The 22401-nt window shown below is 47.9% G+C and overlaps 1 long non-coding RNA gene and 2 other non-coding genes across 3 annotated transcripts in view; 2 read left to right on the top strand and 1 right to left on the bottom strand.

Annotated features, from left to right (window-relative positions):
* LOC127052683 (uncharacterized) overlaps window positions 1-18929 on the top strand; it is a 52544-nt gene extending 33615 nt beyond the window's left edge. Inside the window, exon 2 of the long non-coding RNA XR_007774863.1 lies at window positions 18690-18929. This is a non-coding gene — a long non-coding RNA (uncharacterized LOC127052683). The remainder of the gene's footprint in view (window positions 1-18689) is intronic.
* TRNAV-UAC (transfer RNA valine (anticodon UAC)) lies at window positions 1008-1080 on the top strand. The gene has a single exon. It is a non-coding gene; the product is annotated as a tRNA-Val (tRNA).
* On the bottom strand, window positions 7058-7140 carry TRNAL-UAA (transfer RNA leucine (anticodon UAA)). The gene has a single exon. It is a non-coding gene; the product is annotated as a tRNA-Leu (tRNA).
* Window positions 18930-22401: the final 3472 nt, after the last annotated feature.

The raw sequence follows: 22401 nt of genomic DNA, 5'->3' as shown, positions 1-22401 counted from the left end.
GCAAAACAGCTGTTTCCGGACAGCAAGCCTGGGAGGGAGCGAGAAGAAAAGAAGTGGCGGCTGGGCGCTCAGGGGAACTGGGGTGGTAAGTGGGGGCGGCGGGAGCACTTTTTCCCCATGCCCCTGAGTCGACGCTTATTACGGCACCTGCTTGTTTTGCTGGTGCCTGGAGCCGGCCCTGCCCCCAACACCCCATTACTTAGCCCCCACCTAACATCCCAGACAACCATCCACTCCCCTTTGAGCCAGCCTCCCCTCCCATACCTGAAACCTTCACCAACCTACCACTGACCCCCCCCTTATCCACCCCTCCCCCAGATCCCTTCCAGCACTCCCCAAGTTCTGTGCAGCACTGTCTCCTAGCCCTGGTGCTGCCTGGGAGCAGGGAGCATTGTTCACACAGGCAGGGTGCTGGAGGTGTTGGCCTAGTGGGTGGAGCACTGGGCTGGGATTCAGCCCTGCCTACCAGTCTCAGCCTGGCTGGGTGACTGTCAGTGAGTACCCTTGTCTCCCGGCACCTCAGTTTCCCCGTCTGTGAAATGGAAGCAGTGACCTTGCCATCCCCTGCAAAGCTATGTGAGAGCTACCGATTAAAGAGTGCTAGCTAAAAGTGGGGCATTATTATATGCCAGTTATTTTAGGTCACTCTATAACTGGTGCAAATTGGAGCAGCGACAGAGGGGGAGCATTTCTCTGCATGACTGTTTTTTCCAGGGTTGGTGCACTCAGCTGACTGGCCATACACCATTGCTCTGGGGTCCTTCCCAGCCCCTCTTCCCCGGCCCCATGCATGCAGACTTTGCATCTTCCTTGGGGAAGCACCCGGTCATAGCAAGCAATCTGCAAGTAACCACCATGCTGACCCTAGTTGTGTGGCTTCCCACAGGCAGGAAAGTACTCTGAGCACTGGGCAAAGTGAACTCCCAGCATTTCCTGGACTTGTCCACAGCAGCTGTATGTCCCCTGGCCTGACAAAAGGGGGGAGGTGGACATATTTTCTATTAGATGGTTCCATAGTGTAGTGGTTATCACATCTGCTTTACACGCAGAAGGTTCTGGGTTCAAATCCCAGTGGAATCAGTAAGGAGTGATTTTATGGGCAGCTATGAATAATGCCAGGGAGCCTGGTGTACCTCTCATCAGGAGTTGATTTTTATCCCCCAGCAGGGGAGAGGCGCTGCCAGCCATTACTTCTGCCACTTGCCCCAGCTTGCAGCATTCTGTGCTGCCTCCATGTGACCATTGCAAGTACTACATCCAGCCCCCATTTCTCTGATACAACCTGGGGGTTTTGGGCCCTGTCTCTTCACTAGGGACTGGCAGGGGTACCAGCACCAGACCCGCCCCTCCAAGCAAGGCAAAAGTGGTCAGTGGCATCCCCCCACCACTCCCAGGGGGTGATCAGAGGGCTGAGCCTCTTGCCGCCTCACAGGTGTCTGCCCCTGAGCCCTGTCCCTGCTGGAGATAATCCCTCCAGGGGGATGAATGTAACTGCCTGTGAGAGAGGAAGAGACAGAAGGGTTTCCCAGCAGTGCCAGAGGACTGGGGTAGGTGGGTGAGGGCCAGAAGGTGATTGGGGTAGTGGTCAAGGGGTCATTTGGCCCTCGCCTTTTCCCAGAGCCAACAACGAACAACGGTCCGCAGCCTCTGTACACCCAGGGAGAAGGATCCAGCCTGTCCATCCGCCTGGTAATGCTGCAGGGCTCAGCTGGGCCATGTTCATGGGGTACAGAACCCTAGGAAGGGAGAAGCTGTGCTGCCAGGGTGCTCAGCTCAGCTATTTCCCAAACTTCTCACTGGCAGTTTCCCAATGGCAGGCACTCTGCTGATAAGCTAAGAGCCACTGGCGATGATAGGGCAGGCACAGGGCATGGTAAGGAAAGGGGCATTAACACATGTGGGGATCGGGGGAAAAAAGTCATTGGCATCACCCGAACAGGGGCTTGAATCCTGGACCCTCAGATTAAAAAAAATCTGATGTTCTACCAACTAAGTTATTCAGTCAAAAATTTTTCCTACAGCTTCAAATCACTAATCCAAGCAATTGTATTGGCTGTAGTTTCAATACTTTTGTAGCTATATCTACATGTTCATTTAAACAGCATCAGATGCCTGAAACCTGGGGAGAAAACATACAAGAGACCAAAAAAAAAAAGAAGCAGCAGCTCTTAGGTATAATTTAGTTTAACAGCAGCAGGAGCTTGAACCTGGCTACCCATCCTCCCTGTATAGGCTCCTTCTTTCCCAAAAGGTTCCCCAGTTCCTAATAATCCAAACCGCTCCTTCCTACACCATCCTCTCAGCTATTCCTTGAGACCCTGCAGTTCTGCCTATCTAACTGGCCCTGCACATGGAACTTTAAGCATTTCAGAGACTGCTACCATGGAGGACCTAGATTTTAATCACTTACCTAGCAGCCTAAATTTGGTCTCCAGGACCTCTATCCTACCTTTCCCCATGTCACTGGTACCCATGTGTACCACAGCCACTGGCTCCTCCCCAGCACTGCACATAGCCTGGCTAGATGTCTCGAGACATTGGCAACTTTCGCACCTTGCAGGTAATTCCCCATGTGCTTCTGCCAGTCATCACAAACCCAGCTATCTATATTTCTAACGATCAAATACTCCATTACTATTAGGAACAGACATGTAATAAATGGGATTCCCTCCCACAAAGAGGTATCCTCAGTGTGAGAAGATACCATGACATCATCTGGAAGGAGGTTCCTAAATATGGAATCATTTCCCTCCACTCCACTTTGATGTTCTCCTTCGCCGAGACATTCATCCTCCTCAACAACTCAGAGGCTGTCAGATTGTGGGTAGGACCACTCTACCATGTCCTGGAAAGTCTCATCTGTGTATCTCTGTCTCCTTTAGCTCCTCCAGTTCAGCCTCTCTGATCTCCAGAGCCTGTACTTGGTTTCTGAGGGCCAGGAGCTCCTTGCACTGAATGCACATGTACACCACCTGCCCCCAAGGGTGGCAATCAGACATTCTGCATTCAGCACAATAAACTCTGCCACTGGACTTCTACTTGTATTCTCTTTTTTACTCCTGCAGCCATTTTTGTTGGGTTTTGTTTTTGTTTTTGTTTTGTGGGACAGTCTTTATTGGCCTAAGTCTAGGTAATGTTCATCTGGTGTATCTGGCTTTCCCACTCCCTTGCAAAATTCCCATGTTCACTAGCTCCTCTGGTCACTTAGAAGGGGGCTTTTCAAAGCTCTGTTCTCCCTGAGTAGCCCCACCCCTGGTTAAGGGTTGATGGGTACTAAATGGTTTAGGGATCAAAGCCTTGTTAAGAAGCTCTCAGCCTTGCCTAGCAGGCTGGTAGGCTCAGCACATGGCCCCCCGAACAAACAGAGCATGCTATATACTTCAGTCAAGCTGCAAGCACACAACAAACAAACTGACAACAAACTCACCCCCCAAGATTCACACAGTCACTCCTCCTTCCGCTGGAGAACTCCCTCGCAAAACTCCGTTAGCTGCTCCTGTTCGCTGGCTGGGATCTGGTCACTTCAAAGACATAGGACACAGTGAACTCCACTAGAGAGTTCACTAACCATTTAAAGACACACTACCCTATTCACTATATTCCACCACTCCTCAACCCACTATGGCGGGTAACATTCATCCCCTCCCCCTCACTGACTCTCCACCCCTAGTCTAACCATCACCCCCATTGTCTGGGGAGTTAATGTTGTGACCAACCCATCGCCACAGCCTCCCTCTTCTTCAACAAACATCACACCCCAGCTGCCCCAGACCTGCATCAAGCATCATTTCCCCTAAGGTTGGGGAGCTGGTCCCTTTGCACTGTGCTACAATAGAGAAGTAGCCAGCAGGTGTCACTGTGAGATCAAGGAAGAAAATGAAAATGTTCTTTCATTTGCTCATGGCATGTGGCTCAGAAACCCACAAAGTCAAGGATGGTATTAGCCAATCATCTCTGTTAAGTGTCGTATAAATCACATTAATAAGTTTTATGTGGACGGTATTATTATAATATGCATTTTATACACACACACACGTGACTGTTGGGAAGTTTTGTTAACCAACTGTATTGCGCTTTCCCCACAATTCTGGCACCTATGTCAAGTATCCCACAACACTTTGCAAAGCTTAATTCAGCTTTGACATTAGACAATAGGAAATGTATCAAAGGCAAAATACTTTAATGTGTTACCAGGGTACAAGCTGATACCTTCTTGAACCAGTACCTGGAATGCTAATATCCAGAACAAAGATAAGGAAAGTGTAGAACAAGAAGTTAAGGAACTGGGACAAACTGATGGGTTGGATTTTAGTGACTTTAGAAAGCTTTGTAACTTGTAAAATCATCTGATAAATACTGCTATCTGGAATGTGTTTCTTTGAAGTACATGTTCTGTGTAAGGTGAATATGCAGCGAGAATTTGCTTCTGAGAAATAGCTATGTATGTCTCCTTTACATATTGTACTGATTTGTCTTTAGACAATACATTTGGCTATGTTCAATTATTTGGTCTCTCGAACATTTTAAGAGCAAACCACGAATGTAGTTGGACAATTGGCTACACCTTTTAGTCAATAAATGAGAAACAGGAGGGCAAAAATAAAAATCAGTAGGTAATTAAAGCAGAAAGAGTCATTATATTTCATGGATGTTTCAAGGAAATTTGGTGTGAATCACATCAGTTGTTTTTGGATGGAAAAGAAATGCTGGGAAGAAAATTGCCACGTTTAGCAACATTCTGGGGATTTTCATCATCCAAATAAAAGTCATTTTTCAGTGACAACCTCAAATAAAAAACTGTAACCAACAGATCTGAGCGTGGTTGTTATAGTGATGTTATAGGTTATAATTTCATATATATAGTTATGAGGCTGAAAATGTATCCTCATGGCTTAAAGCAAGCCCAGGCAAAAACTCTCCAAGAACTGTCTCTCATCCACTCACGCCCCTTCTCTACCTACGCTACATTGATGACATCTTCCTCATCGGGACCCATGGGAAGGAGACTCTGGAAAAATTCCAACACGATTTCAACAGCTTCCACCCCACCATCAACCTCAGCCTGGACCAATCTACACGGGAGGTCCACTTCCTAGACACCATGGTGCAAATAAGTGATGGTCACATTAACACCACCCTATACCGAAAACCTACCGACCACTATGCCTACCTTCATGCCTCCAACTTCCATCCCGGGTGCATCACACGATCCATTGTCTACAGCCAAGCACTGAGGTACAACCGCATCTGCTCTAACCCCTTAGACAGAGACCAACACCTACAAAATCTCTACCAAGCATTCTCAAAACTACAATACCCGCACGAGGAAATAAGGAAACAGATCAACAGAGCCAGACATATACCCAGAAGTCTCCTACTACAAGACAAACTCAAGAAAGAAACCAACAGGACTCCACTGGCCATCACATACAGTTCCCAGCTAAAACCCCTCCAACGCATCATCAGGGATCTACAATCCATCCTGGACAATGACCCCACACTTTCACAGGCCTTGGGTGGCAGGCCAGTCCTCGCCCACAGACAACCTGCAACATATCCTCACCAGTAACTGCACACTGCACCATAGTAACTCTAGCTCAGGAACCAATCCATGCAACAAACCTCGATGCCAACTCTGCCCACTTATCTACACCAGCGACACCATCACAGGACCTAACCAGATCAGCCACACCATCACCGGTTCATTCACCTGCACGTCCACCAATGTAATATACGCCATCATATGCCAGCAATGCCCCTCTGCTATGTACATCAGCCAAACTGGACAGTCTCTACGGAAAAGGATAAATGGACACAAATCAGATATTAGGAATGGCAATATACAAAAACCTGTAGGAGAACACTTCAACCTCCCTGGCCACACCATAGCAGACCTTAAGGTGGCCATCCTGCAGCATAAAAACTTCAGAACCAGACTTCAAAGAGAAACTGCTGAGCTTAAGTTCATCTGCAAATTTGACACCATCAGCTCAGGATTAAACAAAGACTGTGAATAGCTTGCCAACTACAGAACCAGTTTCTCCTCCCTTGGTTTTCACACTGCAACTGCGAGAACAGGGCCTCATCCTCCCTGATTGAACTAACCTTATTATCTCTAGCTTGCTTGCATATATATACCTGCCCCTGGAAATTTCCACTACATGCATCTGACAAAGACGGATGTGGTTTTGTGGGGTATTGGATGGGGAAATGCCACTTCGTCCTCTCTGGCTCTTACAAATGACACCTCTCCTATGCTGTGACCCAACTACATTGTCACGTCGGTGGGAGCAGGGAAAGGCTGGCAAGGGCTGGGCCAAGCCTTGTTCCCAGAATGTCCAGTATTCCAGGAACATGGAGTGGCTTCTTTCGTACCACTGCAAAATACTGGAAAAGCTGATACAGGATTAAATCAGTAAAGACTGGGAATATAATTAATGCCAATCAACCCGGTTTTATGGAAAGTCAGCCTTATCAAACCAACCTGATATTTTTGGATGAGATGACAAAGTTTTGTTGATAAAGGTGACTGCGTACGTCATATATTTGGAGGTTTGGAGACTTAGCACCACACAGCATTCTGATTAAAAAATTAGCCCTGCTCCACATTAAGAGGAACCATCTGATCCCTCAGGACCAATGGGATCAGCTCTCTCCTTTTTCTGTGACACAAGCTTCATCCAGACACCAGCTCCTAGGCATTTTGTGATGCGTGACTTTGGGTGCTCGTCATGTGAGCAACTTTGTTGTGTGATGAGGTAGCATGCCAGCCTCAGGCCTGGAGAAGAATTCAGGGGCGTAGTGATATGAAGTAGCTCCTTCAGCAGTGCCCCCCAAGTCCCATCCAATCCAGATCAAGGGATTCAAGGGAAATCATAAAATATTATGACAAGGTCTATAGAAAAAGCTTAATCAGGGCTAGGAAGGGCCTAAGTTAATCATTTACTTTAGAATTGTTCAGTGTGATGACTGAATGTCAAGTGGAGTCAAGAACTGTGGAAAGAAAATGGTTTTATTTATTGTTAAATGGAGATATTGAGTGGGGGAAAAACACTTCTACCAGAAGTGGGGCTCGAACCCACGTGGACATATGTCCATTGGATCTTAAGTCCAACGCCTTAACCACTCGGCCATTCTGGTGCTTGACAGTTTGGTGCTTTTGCCATAGTGAGTTTTGCTCCCTGAATCCATGACTCATTCACCCCAAGGTTCCCTGACTCTTTAGCAAGTCAGGGGAAAGCTGTGAGGACAGGTATTTCCTGTTCTCCCTGTCTTGCACTTTCAGCTCAGTCCATACCTCTCTGAGCTCCAACTCTTCCTTCCTGACTGTAATTTACAGAGATCCTGCCTACCACAGCTGCAAGGATCACAGTTAAATGGAGCCCTGAGGGACCCTTATCCACTAACATAGTGTAGTGGTGTGCTTGGCTCTTTTCAGACAGAACTGAGTTTGAGGCCCACTCCAGTAAAACCAGCAGCTCTTCTTTGAAGCAGCAGTGTTTAAACAGGACCTCTTTGCTCCGCATTTCCTTATCTTTCCCCACTTCTCCTTCTCCCCAGTCCCCTGTGGATCACAGCAGGGAGATGAAGGCAGTTGTGGAAATGAGATTTGATCATCAGGCAAGGAGAAGTAGGGTGTGTGGTGACAGTGTAAACTGCTTGGTGGCTTGCCTGCCAGGTGTCATTGTAGGGGACACCTAGACAGACCTCTGATGAGCAGTGAGGAGGAGCTTGCAGTTGTGGTCCATTTTGGTACCAGTGACCTGGAGAGAGATCCTGAAAGCTAAATGTTAGGGTGACCATATGTTCTGTTTTGGCTGGGACAGTCCCCTTTTTAAGCCCTGTTGGCAAAAGCAATGGGACAGATGCACAGTTGTGCCATAAAAGTGGGATGCAACCCCTAGCAGGGAGTGGAGGAACGTGCGCAGGGGGCAGGGAGTGACAACACCAGCCCCGCACGGAAGTGCTCAGGAGAGCAGCTTGGGCCAGGCCAGCCCTGCGTGGGAGGGAGGCAGAGGGTCTCAGGCCATTCCACGGGGGCCTCAGGCTGGCCCTGTGCAGGCAGGAGGCAGGGAGGGCTCAGGCCAGCCCCACGCGGAGCGGGGCCTTGGACCTCTCATGGTGTGTCCCATTTTCCCTTTGGGAAAATATGATCACCCTACTAAATGTAGACTCCTAGGTCAAAGGCTCAGGGACAGGGCCTCAGCGGTAGCATTCTGTGAAATGCTTTGCTTCCTGGGCAAGTCCGGCTAGGCATGGGAAATGCCAGGGTCTCCATGTGTGGTTGAAAAGATGGTGCCAAGAAGGAAAGTTTCAGTTGATTAGACACTGGGGAACATTTTTGCTGGCCGGCTTCACTTGAGTCAAAATGGAAACAGATGGCTGCCAAATGAATAAATAAGATACTGGAGGAATGTTTAAAGCGAGAGCTGGAGGAGAGGCTGCAGGAGCTGAGGAGCCCCTAAATCAGCCAGGGACATCTGTTAAAGACATTGGTACTACAGTGGTGTGTGTGCACGCACCCAGGAAATGGGATGCTGCATATTACAAGTGTATAGGCGATGGGGACAGGGAATTTACACAGGTAAGTTCTGCAAAAGGTGGAACCATATGGGGCTCCCAGCAAAGACAGGCACATTTCACCACCTATCACAGAGGCCCATGGGAGGCTGCTCAGGAATTTGGAGTGCTGGGCAGAGAGGCTTAGCTAGGCATTGTTTTAGTAGAGGGTATGTGTCATAGTAGAGACTTTAACCCTTAGCTATCTGTTTATGACAGTGTGTGTATGTTCTTGTTCTGCTCGGCTGTAGGAAAGGATAAGGAAGTCCACAGATGCCATGCTTGTAATACACTAAGAGATAAAGAAGCAGCTAGAGCACCAACAGAGTAGCTTTTATAGGAAAGGCATCCAGTAAAGTAGGCAGTGCTAAGGAAAGATGGAGTGCCTGAGGACTGACCAACTATGGTGAATGCCCTACACAGATCACATAAAAAACAGATCTAAGCATGTTCTTGAATGATGAGTCCTTTTGAAATGAAAGGCCAACTACGCTAAGTGTCAGCCCACCATCCACTGCTGTTTATCAGATTGGTGGACTATGTCAGTGGGACGATCCCAATAGGACAGGGGTTCTCAAACTGGGGGTCGGGACCCCTCAGGGGGGTCTCGAGGTTATTACATGGGGGTGTCACGAGCTGTCAGCCTCCACCTCAAACCCTGCTTTGCATCCAGCATTTATATTAGTGTTAAATATATAAAAAAGTGTTTTTAATGTATAAGGGGGGGTTGCACTCAGAGGCTCGGTATGTGAAAGGGGTCACCAGTACAAAAGTTTGAGAACCACTGCAATAGGAAAAGGCGAGAAGCTGCTCTTTGCAGACAATATAGCAATAAAAGCATCCTCAAAAGAAGGATGGTAGAAGAAATGGTAAACCAATGATATGACGAGTAAGCAGGAATGGGATGAAAATAAGCATGACTAAACCTGAGGTCAGGTGGGTCAGTAGAGGTGTAACAGAGATTAATGGTGTGCCTTTAAACCAGGCTGAGCAGTTCAAGTACCTTGGCAGCAGGGTCACAGAAGTTGGCAAGTTTGAATGGGAGACCCAGTCTAGACTAGGGAGTGCTGGAAGAGTGTGCAATAACATTTCAGGTGATGTCTATGAGAAAAGTATGCCACCAAGACTGAAAGTACAACTGTACAGAACAATGATGCATCCTCCAATGCTGTCTGGTGCAGAAGCTTGAGTGGGAAAGAGACAGCAGGTTCAACACCTACAATTGTTTGAGATTAGATGTCTTCATGCCAGAAGAGGAGTTCACAAACACAATGAAAGCACTGCAGGGGAAGTCAAAGTTCATGATGTGGCTGACAAATCCAGAAAGTGCAATTTTGCTAGTAGCAACCTATACAGAGGATGAATGAAGGAGACCTGGTGAAGAGAGCATGGAAGGAGAAGGTAGAAGGAAAGAGATGCCAAGGAAAGTTGAGGAAGCGATGGATGGATGGCATCAAAGAAGATGGGAAGCAGGTGGACCTTAGTGCCATCTAGGACAGAGGTGGGAAAACTACGGCCCTGCAGGCCACTTCCAGCCCGTGGGACCATCCTGCCCGGCCCTTGAGCTCCTGACTGGGGAGGCTAGACCCTGGTCCTTCCCCTGCTGTCCCGCCTCCCCCACAGCCGCACAGGCAGCGTGGCTGGCTCTGGCTAGGTGGCGTGGTTGCCAGTCCTGCCGCTCTGAGTGGTATGGTAAGGGAGCAGGGAGTGGGGGTGTTGGATAAGGGGCAAGGTGTCCCGGGAGGCAGTCAGGAGACAGGGAGCGGTTGGATGGGGGGGGAGGTTCTGGGGGGTGGGGGAGCGGTCAGGGGATGGGGAACAGGGGGTTGGATGGAGTGAAGATTTTAGGAGGGCGGTCAGGGGACGGGGGCAGTTGGATGGGGCAGAGGTTCACGGAAGGGCTGTCAGGGGACGGGAACAGGGGCAGTTGGATAGTTGTGGAAGTCCCAGGGTGCCTGTCAGGGGCCGGGGGTGTAGATAGGGGTTGGGGCAGTCAGGGGACAGGGAGCAGAGGGCGGTTGGATGGGGTGGAGGTTCCGGGGGAGGATGGGGATGGTCAGGGAACAGGGGGAGGTTTTGGGACCAATCTTATTTAACCTTTTCATTACTGATCTTGGCACAAAAAGCGGGAATGTGCTAATAAACTTTGCAAATGTCACAAAGCTGGGCAGTATTGCTAACACAGAGAAGGACCGGGATATCATACAGGAAGATCTGGATGACCTTGTAAACTGGAGTAATAGTAATAGGATGAAATTTAATAGTGAAAAGTGCAAGGTCATGCATTTAGGGATTAATAACAAGAATTTTAGTCATAAATTGGGGACACATCAGTTGGAAGTAACAGAGGAGGAGAAGGACCTCGGAGTATTGGTTGATCACAGGATGACTATGAGCTGCCAATATGATATGGCCGTTAAAAAAGCTAATGCAGTTTTAGGATGCATCAGGCGAGGTATTTCCAGCAAAGATAAGGAGGTGTTAGTACCGTTATATAAGGCACTAGCAAGACCTCATCTGGAATACTGTGTGCAGTTCTGGTCTCCCATGTTTAAGAAGGATGAATTCAAACTGGAACAGGTTCAGAGATGGGCTACTAGAATGATCCAGGGAATGGTAAACTGTCGTATGAAAGGAAACTCAAAGAGCTTGGCTTGTTTAGCTTAACCAAAAGAAGGCTGAGGGGGGATATGCTTGTTCTTTATAAATATATCAGAGGGATTAATATCAGGGAGGGAGAGGAATTATTTAAGCTTAATACCAGTGTGGACACAAGAACAAATGAATATAAACTGGACACTAGGAAGTTTAGACTTGAAATTAGACGAAGGTGTCTAGCCATTAGAGGAGTGAAGTTCTGGAACAGCCTTCCAAGGGGAGTAGTGGGGACAAAAGACATATCTGGCTTTAAAGCTAAGCTTGATAAGTTTATGGAGGAGATGGTATGATGCGATAGCCTAATTTTGGCAATTAATTTAGCAATTGATCTTTGATTATCAGCAGGTAAGTATACCCAGTGGTCTGTGACAGGATGTTAGATGGGTTGGGATCTAAGTTACTATAGAGAATTCTTTCCTGGGTGCTGGCTGGTGAGTCTTGCCCACATGCTCAGGGTTTAACTGATTGCCCTATTTGGGGTCGGGTAGGAATTTTCCTCCAGGGCAGATTGGCAGAGGCCCTGGAGGTTTTTCACCTTCCCCTGCAGTGTGGGGGCATGGGTCACTTGCTGAAGGATTCTCTGCAGCTTGAGGTCTTCAAACCACAATTTGACGACTTCAGTAACTCAGATGTAGTTTAGGGGTTTGTTATAGAAGTGGATGGGTGAGATTCCGTGGCCTGCATTGTGCAGGAGGTCAGACTAGATGATCATAATGGTCCCTTCTGACCTTAAAGTCTATGATCCTATGAGGTTGGATATGCATGGGAGTCCTGGGGGGACAGCTAGGAGGTGGGGGTGTGGATAGGAATCGGGGCAGACAGGGGACAGAGACCATGAGGTTGGATAGCGAGTTGGGTCCCGGGGTGGCTGTTTGGGGCAGGGGGTCACAGGAGGGGCTGTCAGGGGACAAGGAACAGGGGGGTTGGATGAGTCAGAGGTTCTGAGGGGGACAGTCAGGTGACAGGAAGTGGGAGGGAGTGGGTGGGGGCAGGGGCCAGGCTGTTTAGGGGAGCAGTTTTGCAACCTTGATGTGGCCCTCGGGCCAAAAATTTTGCCCATCCCTGACCTAGGACAAAAGATGGTAGATGATGGTGTTACAACCCGACCACAGATGATGGAGTAATGGAAAGAAGAAGTATGTGTACGAGTGACAGAAGCAGCAAGAAACCACAGAAACAGAAACAGACACGGAGAAGGAGCAGAAAAACCAAAGACACAGTCAAGACAAGCACTGGGACATGGCCCTGAGCAAAGCTAGGAGAGAGCTTTGGAGCTAAGTGCTGCTTGGAATGGTGCTGGGAACCATAAGCAATGACATTGTCTCTCATTGTTTGATTCCTACTGTGTTCAGGGGAACAGGACTTTGTACATTCTTTGTGACTGCCTCCCACACACCCCCTCAAGGCCAGAGGTAGCCTCAGTTTCTCTTGTTCCTGGGCTCCTCAGACTTCACACACATCCCTCCTTAGGGTCTGGGTTTATTAATAGTTCAGTTACAAACAAAACTCAAAGTCTCAAAATAAAGTCCACACCATCCACCTCAGTTCCCTGCTTTTCGCTGACCACTCCCAGCTCTACTTGGCTGGAGTCTTGTTGTCCTGGTATCTCAAGCTCTTCTGTAGCCATCTGCTCTCTGCAACCTGCTGGAGTCTAATTCTCTGCAGCTCCCTCTGCCACAGCTGCCCTCTCTCAGGCCCCATGGCAAGGCTGCTAATGAGGCACAGATGTGCTGGATCTGCTCCCTCTTAAAGGAACCCCATCCACCCTGTGGTAATAAGCAAACAAGACTGCATTAAAGAAATGCTTAATTCCGTCATCAATTTCTCCTAATTAGAACAATCCACCAGACCTCAAATTTTTGGATAGCCACCCAGGTTGAAAGGGGGAACTATTGAAAAATACAGCAAACAATCCAAGATAAGTTTTCTGTAAAATGTTTTCTGGCTGAATTCACATCCTTGGTGTGGCTAGCTCTGGTGATTTTACCACAAGGCTCGTGATATTTGATGTTCTTCTTAAACACCCACAGCTTTAATTTAAGAAAACAAAAGTGCATTGTCAGTCTTTGTGGTGGTAGAAAAAAGCTGGAAAATGTGAACCCCAAAGGCTCCAAACCCAGGATATACATAAAAGAACCTAATATAAGTTTGGTTGATTTTACTCTTGATTGAAAACAATCCCAGGAGTTCTTGAGACCCTACTCACATCTGATGACTGTTTGGAGCTGGCATTACCTCATTCTGTTCATAGGCCTGGTCTACACTAAGAGTTTATGTCGAATTTAGCAGCATTAAATCGAAGTAACCCTGCACCTGTCCACACAACTAAGCCACTTACTTCGACATCAAGGGCTCTTAACATTGATTTCTGTACTCCTCCTCGACAAGGGGAGTAGCACTGAAATCAACATTGCCGGTTCGAATTCGGGTTAGTGTGGACGCCATTCAGTGGTATTGGCCTCCAGGAACTATCCCAGAATACACTATTGTGACCACTCTGGACAGCAATCTGAACTTGGATACTCTGGCCAGGTAGACAGGAAAAGCCCCACGAACTTTTAAATTTCATTTCCTGTTTGCCCAGAGTGGAGCGCTGATCAGCACAGGTAACCATGCAGTCCAAAAATTGAAAAAGAGCTCCAGCATGGACCGTACAGGAGGTACTTGATCTGATCGCTGTATGGGGAGAGGATTCCGTGCTAGCAGAACTCCGTTCCAAAAGACGAAATGCCAAAACATTTGAAAAAATCTCCCAGGGCATGATGGAGAGAGGCCACAACAGAGACTCACTACAGTGCCACATGAAAGTTAAGGAGCTCAGAGAAGCGTATCAGAAAGCCAAAGAAGCAAACGGATGCTTCGGAGCAGAGCTGCAGACATGCTGCTTCGATGATGAGCTGCATGCAATTCTAGGGGGGGTGCCACCACTACCCACCCCGACTGTGGATTCTGAGGAGGGGGTACTCTCAGCCATGCTTGAGGATTTTGCAGATGGGGAAGATGAGGAGGAGGAGGAGGAGGACAAGCTTGCGAAGAGCATACAGCACACCGTTCTCCCCAACAGCCTGACTGAAATAGCCTCCCAACCCTCCCAAGGCAATACCCTGGACTATGAAGACGTAGAAGGGACCTCTGGTGAGTGTACATTTGTAAATATAAAACATGGTTTAAAAGCAAGCATTTTTTAATGATTAATTTGCCCTTAGGACTTGGGATGCATTCGCAGCCAGTACAGATACTGGAAAAGTCTGTTAACATGTCTGGGGATGGAGCGGAAATCCTCCAGGGACATCTCCATGAAGCTCTCCTGGAGGTACTCTAAAAGCGTTTGCAGAAGGTTTCTGGGCAGGGCAGCCCTATTCTGTCCTCCATGGTAGCACATTCTACCACTCCATGCTAGTAGCAAGTAATCTGGTATCATTGTATGACAAAGCCTGGCAGTGTGTGGTCCCGGTGTTTGCTGGCATTCAAGCAACATCTGTTCTTTATCTCGCTGTGTTATCCTCAGGACAGAGATATCGTTCATGGTAACCTGGTTGAAATATGGGAGTTTAATTAAGGGGACATTCAGAGGTGGCCATTCCTGCTGGACTGTTTGCCTGTGGCTGAAAAGAAATCCTCCCCGCAGTTAGCCAGCTGGTGGAGGGGGAGGCATTGGCGCTGAACTGTTCGCGTTTGGCTAGCAGGGACCTTCCCTGATATCAGCCACGCAGTGGGGGGAGGAGTAAAGTGATTATCCCAGAGAATGGGGGGGAGAGGTTAGTTTGGTTGCTGCTGCTGCACGTTAACAGGAAAACCGCAGCACTCAAGGGGCTTTGCTTGGTATGGGAAAGGAGGGCACTGCTTTTATGAAGGTTGCAGAAGCCAAAAGACAATGGCATACCATGGCCGCATGCAAGCCAAATTCTGTTGCCCAGTCCTGTGTCTGTGATCTCTAACACCAGAGCCACAGGCACTCAATATTAAGATGCAAAATGCGACCTTGTACCAAAATCACGTGTGCTATGTAATGTGAATAGTGTTGTTCACTATGAAAAAGTATACCCATTGTTCTGTAAAATGTATCTTTTTAAATACTTCTCTCCTGTTTTTCCCTCTCGCAGCTTCAAATTTTTCAAGCCTCCCTCCTCCTTCCCGAAGGCTATCTCAGATAAGGCATCAAAAAAAGAAAAACTCATGTGAGATGAAATGTTCACTGAGATCATGCAGTTGACCCACAATGAAAGAGCTCATCTGAATGAGTGGAAGGACACAGTATCACAGTACAGGAAAGTGGCCAGTGAACATGAGGACAGGAGGGATGAATGTGAGGACAGGAGGGACGTTCGAGATGAGAGGTGGCAGCAGGAAGATCAGGGGAGGCAGGATGCAATGCTGGGGTTACTGCGGGATCAAATGGACATGCTCAGGCGTCTGGTGGAGCTTCAGGAACGGCAGCAGTGCCACTGCAGCCCCTGTTTAACCCACCTTCCCCCCTCCCCAAGTTCCATAGCCTCCTCACCCAGATGCCCAAGAATGCTGGAGGGGGAGGTTCCATGCACCCTGACACTCCACCCCAGTGGACAGCCCAAGCAACAGAAGGCTGTCATTCAACAAGTTCTGAAGTGGCCTTTTGCTTCCCTCCTCCCCTCCTCCCACACTCCACCTGGGCTACCTTGTCAGTTATCTCTCTATTTTTATAATCAATAAATAAAGAATACATGGTTTTTAAATAATAGTGACTTTATTTCCTTTGCAAGCAAGCTGTGATTGAAGAGGAGAAGGGCAGGTGGCTTACAGGGAATGAGTCAATCAAGGGGCAGGGTTTCATCAAGAAGAAACAAACAGACCTCTCACACTGTAGCCTGGCCAGTCATGAAACTGGTTTTCAAAGCTTCTCTGGTGCGCAGCACTTCCTGGTGTGCTCTTCTAATCATCCTGGTGTCTGGCTGCACATAATCAGCAGCCAGGTGATTTGCCTCAACCTCCCACCCCACCATAAATGTCTCCCCCTTACTCTCACAGTGATTGTGGAGCACACAGCAAGCAGCAATAACAATGGGAATATTGGTTTGACTGAGGTCTGAGCGAGTCAGTAAAGTGCGCCAGCAACCCTTTAAATGTCCAACTGCACATTCTACCCCCATTCTGCACTTGCTCAGCCTGTAGTTGAACAGCTCCTGACTACTGTCCAGGCTGCCTGTGTATGGCTTCATGAGCCATGGCATTAAGGGGTAATCTGGGTCCCCAGTAGGGTGACCAGACAGCAAGTATGAAAATTCAGGACAGGGGGTCGAGGGTGTCAAGGTTCCTTCCCCACTCTGAACTCTAGGGACAGATATGGGGACCTGCTTGAAAGCCCCCTAAGCTTATTTACTAGCTTAGGTTAACAGTAAGCTGCCGCCACCAAGCGTGTTCCAAATCCTAGGGGAGAGCCACTTGGAACTCTGCCTTCCCCCAAAGATTTCCCAAGTCCTTACATCCCTTTTCCTGTGTAGGCTTGAGAGTATACCCTCACCAATTAGTCCTGGTGAACACAGATCCAAAACCTTTCGATCTTAAAACAATGAAAAATCAATCAGGTTATTAAAAGAATAATTTTAATTAAAGAAAAAGATAAAAATCATTTCTGTAAAATCAGGATGGAAAATAACGTTACAGGGTAATCAGATTCATAGAGCCCAGAGGAACCCCCTCTAGCCTTAGGTTCAAAGTTACAGCAAACAGCGGTAAACCCTCTAGCAAAAGGAACATTTACAAGTTGAGAAAACAAAGATAAAACTAACACACCTTGCCTGGCTGTTATTTACAAGTTTGAAATATGAGAGACTTGTTCAGAAAGATTTGGAGAACATGGATTGATGTCCGGTCTCTCTTGGTTCCAAGAGCAAACAACCCCCAAAACAAAGAGCACAAACAAAAGCCTTCCCCCTCCCCAAGATTTGAAAGTATCTTGTTTCCTTATTGGTCCTTTGGGTCTGATGTCAGCCAGGTTACCTGAGCTTCTTAACCCATTACAGGTGAAAGGATTTTGGTGTCTCTGGCCAGGAGGGATTTTATTGTATTGTACACAGGAGGGGTGTTACCCTTCCCTTTATATTTATGACAGGGGATAATATAAGAAAAAGCCCCAAATATCGGGACTGCCCCTATAAAATAGGGACATCTGGTCACCCTAGTCCCCAAGGATAACTATAGGTATGTCAACATCCCCAAAAGTTATTTTCTGCTCTGAGAAGTAAATCCCTTGCTGCAGCCGTTTAAAAACAGGCTAGTGTTCCTGAAGACGCAAGCATCATGAACCCTTCCTGATCATCCCAAGCTGATGTTGGTGAAACATCCCTTGTGAGCCACCAATGCTTGCAGCACCATTGAAAAGTACCCTTTAAGATTTATGTACTGGCTGCCCTGGTGCTCCAGTGCCAAGACAGGGATATGGGTTCAATCTATCGTCCCACCATAGTTCGGGAATCCCATTGCAGCAAAGCCATCTACTATGACCTGCACATTTCCCAGAGTCACAACCTTTGGTAGCAGCAGCTCAGTGATTGCTTTGGCTACTTGGATCACAGCAGCCCCCACAGTAGATTTGCCCACTTCAAATTGATTCCCTGTCTGGCGTTGCAAGCTTCCAGAGGCTATCGCCACTCGCTTCTCAACTGTGAGGGCTGCTCTCATCTTGGTATTCTGGTGCTTCAGGGCAGGGGAAAGCAAGTCACAAAGTTCCATGGAAGTGCCCCTATGCATGTGAAAGTTTCACAGCCACTGGGAATCATCCCATATCTGCAATACAATGTGGTCCCACCAGTCTGTGCCTGTTTCCTGGGCCAGAATCAGCGTTCCACAGCATGAACTTTCCCCATTAACACCATGATCTCCAAAGCACTGGGGCCCGCAGTTTGAGAGAATTCTGTGTCCATGTCCTCATCAGTCTTGTCGCCACATGGCCTTCGCCTCCTCCTCGCCTGGTTTTCCAGGTTCTGGTTTAGCAAAAAATGCACGATAATCCGTGAGGTGTTTACAATGTTCTTGACTGCTGCGTTGAGCTGAGCGGGCTCCATGCTTGCCGTGGTATGGTGTCTGCACTGAAAAAAGGCACAAAACGATTGTCTGCCATTGCTCTGACAGAGAAAGGGGAGACTGATGACATGGCTTATAGGGAATTAAAATCCACAAAGGGGGAGGCTTTGTATCAAGGAGAAACACAAACAACTGTGTCATAAACAGATAGTAGGGGTTAATAGAACAGATGTACTTCATATCTCTTTTGCCTGGAAAGGGTTAACAAGATCAGTGAGCCTGGCTGTCACCTGACCAGAGGACCAATCAGGGGACAGGATACTTTCAAATCTTGAGGGAGGGAAGTTTTTGTGTGTGCTGTTAGTGTTTGGTTGTTGTTCTCTCTGGGTTCTGAGAGTGACCAGATGTGCAACCAGGTTTTTCTCCAATCTCCCCAGTACAGATTCTTATAGATTCAAAATAGTAAGTACTAGGTAGATAAGGCGAGTTAGGCTTATGTTTGTTTTCTTTATTTGCAAATGTGTATTTGGCTGGAAGGAGTTCAAATTTGTATTTTGCTGAAAGGATTTTACTTGTACTTGTGTACTTAGGCTGGGAGGGTATTCCCAGTGTCTATAGCTGAAAGACCCTGTAACATATTCCATCTTAAATTTACAAAGATAATTTTTTACTGTTTTTTCTTTCTTTAATTAAAAGCTTTTCTTGTTTAAGAACCTGATTGTTTTTTTATTCTGGTGTGAGATCCCACGGGACGGGGTCTGGATTCACCAGGGAATTGGTGGGGAGAAAGGAGGGAAGGGGGAGAGAAAGGCTAATTTCTCTCTGTGTTAGGATTACTTTCTCTCTCAGGGAGAGTCTGGGAGGGAGAGAAAGAAGGAGGGGGAAAGGAGAATTTTCCTCTCTGTTTTAAGATTCAAGGAGTTTGAATCACAGTAATCTTCCAGGGTAACCCAGGGAGGGGAAGCCTGGGAGAGGCAACGGTGAGGGAAAGGGTTTACTTTCCTTGTGTTAAGATCCAGAGGGTCTGGGTCTCGGGGGTCCCCGGGCAAGGTTTTGGGGGGGACTAGAGTGTACCAGGCACTGGAATTCCTAGTTGGTGGCAGCACTACAAGTACTAAGCTGGAAATTGAGCTTAGAGGAATTCATGCTGGTACCCCATCTTTTGGACACTAAGGATCAGAGTGGGGAATTATACCATGACAAACTATCACACAGAATAGCCCCCTCAAGGATTGAACTCAAATACCTGGGTTTAGCAGTCTTTTGATTTCACAGAGGGAGCGGGGAAGCAAATGAATACAAAGCAAATCTGGTCTATTTCTTATTTTGATCCACTCTATCTATCTTTTACATCTTAGGCTAGCAGCAGATGGTGCAGTATGACTGCAAGCCATCATCATCTCCTGGACACTTGGCGGAAAATGGGAAATGGCCTGGCTGAGTCACTCCCATCTCTGTATGATAACAATGGCATTCAGTCCTAATGCACCATCTGCTGCCAAAAGGCAATGAGCTATTGCTGTGTAGCAATGCAGTCCCACATCTGCCAGCACCTAGGAGACATACGGTGACCGTCAGCTGTGCGTGCTCCATGCTTTCGTCTGCAGAGGTAACCCAGGAAAAAAGGTGCTAAATTGTTATTTGCCATTGCTTTCACGGAGGGAGGGAAAGAGGGAGGGAAAGGGAGGCCTGATGACATGTACCCAGAACCACCTGCGACAATATTTTTTGCCCCATCAGGCATTGGGATCTCAACTCAGAATTCCAATGGGTGGGGGAGGCTGCGGGAACTATGGGATAGCTACCCACAGTTCAACACTCCGGAAGTCGACGCTAAGTTCAGTACTATGACGCACACTGCTGAATTAGTGTGCTTAATGTGGCCGCATGCAGTCGACTTTAGACAATGCGTTGCCAAAAATTCAATTCTGTAAAATCGGAGTCATCCCATAGTGTAGACATACCCATAGAGTGCTGACATACTACAGCATTATGTAATAACCTAATTAGAGCAGAGCAGCAGCTCTGCCACCATAGGTAAGAATTGCTTTCTGTTCCAAGTTCTTCTAAGTGCTCTAAAATTCACCTGGTTAATTGGATTGCCTTGAATCTTCATGTTCCTCCAGGGAACATGGGGTAGAATGAGTGTCCCCAATTTGGGGTGATTTGACTAATGGGTCCCTGAAATACATCCCCCTCCAAAAAAGAGCTTTTCTTAAGACTGACAAATTCTTTGAATGTTTTTTCCCCTAGACCTGGGATCAAACCACAGTTCAGATTGTGGCCCAAATGATCTCAATCTGCTAGTATTTACTCCAGCCATTGTGTGCCATGCACACCTCCTATGGAAGAAGCAAAAGTGACAATGGTATTCAGAAAGAATTTCGCTCTCCAGCTAAGCACTGACACTCATGCACCAAATGGATTACATTGTGCATGTTATCTAACTAACTTGGTAACTTTTTTGGATGAGATTACAAGTTTGGGTGACAAAGGTAATAGTGTTTGATTGCAATGGTCTCTTCCGGCTGGAGTCTACGATCTTTAAAAGTTCACATTGTTTGAAATAATCCTTTGAAGGTCATAACACATCCCAGAGTTTACATGGGTCCTGTCTCCACCCCCCTGGAGACGTTCCGTACCAAACCACAATAACACATAAACATCTGCAGGCTTTATACAATGAACTCTACCGTATCTGTCACACGCATACACCTCCCATATCTCTTTTCATAATCGCAACACTGTGGTGTGCTTCAGCTTACTCCCCAGATCACATATGGCCATCAGATCACACCGCTGTCAAGGCGCTCCAGCTAATGCCACGACCATTCAATGCACCTCCACCTAAGAGCCACAATCTGAACTGTGGTTTGATCCCAGGGGGCAGATAGGCACCTGCATCTTGAACCATGCCCTTAGAGCCCCTCAGGAGTCAGCGAGATGTTCTGGTTTGGCAGATGCCCCTTGTCCAGGAACTCCCAGATTGCAGAGCATCCCATATTCATTAACACACATCCCTCAGTGCCATGGGAATCTGCATGGCGGTGGGCAGAGCCATCAGGGAATGCAAAGGTTAAAGCCGGACTCTCATCCTTTAGTCAGTGTCCGACCGCCCCCACCCGCACTGGGTTATCTGCCATGCCGAAGCCTGCTCCAGAGGCAGTGCAGTGTAGGAGCTGACCCCACCCCCCACCCCAGGATATGCTCCTTTAGTGCATCCCAAGGCATTTTGGGTGCCTACCATGATGAAGGCCTTGGGCCTTCTCCCATCTCTGCTAGTAGCTCAAATATTTCCAGCACCCCGTTCAGAGGGAGCTGGGTGAGCAAAGGTGCAGAGAGGGGCCCTCTTATTCTGTCCATCCTCCTCACCCTATAGCACAAGGGTTAGTGAATGTTTGCCCTCAGGATCTGCTCTGGCAGAGATCCTGAGTTCCAATTCATCTCGTGTGCTGAACCTCTTCCATATGCCACAGAGTCCCACGTCCAGGAAATGGGGCGTCCACGAGGGAGCCACTCACATGTCAGGAGATGCAGAAGTTGAGCTGAATGTTCAACCTCCTCTCAGCCCCGAGACAATCCTATGGGGGGAGGGGCCCTGTGCAACCATCCCAATGGCATGGGCTGGCAGCCCAGGGTCACTCCTCAGGGGGATTGGTAAATGAAGGGTTCGTTACCCTTCTCACTGTCCGCCCTGCCAAACAAACACCCCTAGCAGGCGTGGCGCTTCTCGGTGTGTAAAGAACTGGCTTGTCTGCTGACGCCCAACGAACAAAGCAGAGTCTCTGGCCACAGAACCCTGATCCCAGCAATGTTAACATCCTGGCATTTGATAAAGTAGCAGGTTAAACACTCCCATCCTACCCACCTGTGCAGTCCCCACAGCACTTCCTCTCCCCTGTTGGCTACTGCAGAACAGGGTCCCATAGTTGGGCTGCTGCTGCTGCCAGACTCATCCTTGCCCTTGTCTAAGGGCCTGATCTAAATCTAGTGATACTCAGTGGAAAGGCTCTCATTGACTTGAATGGGCTTTGGATTAGGTCCTCAGTGAACATGTCCATCCCTTTATCGCTTTCTCTCTGAGCCTGGGATGGATCCCCGTGTGAGCCTGGGCCCTTTCTAATCAGTGTGCGGAGCCATGCTTGGGGCAGCCGTCGCTGTGTTTGGATCAGCCAATGAGTTCCT

The sequence above is a fragment of the Gopherus flavomarginatus genome, chromosome 5, assembly GCF_025201925.1.
Source record: "Gopherus flavomarginatus isolate rGopFla2 chromosome 5, rGopFla2.mat.asm, whole genome shotgun sequence".
Lineage (NCBI taxonomy): Eukaryota > Metazoa > Chordata > Testudines > Testudinidae > Gopherus > Gopherus flavomarginatus.
This window is presented reverse-complemented; position numbering and strand designations above follow the sequence as displayed.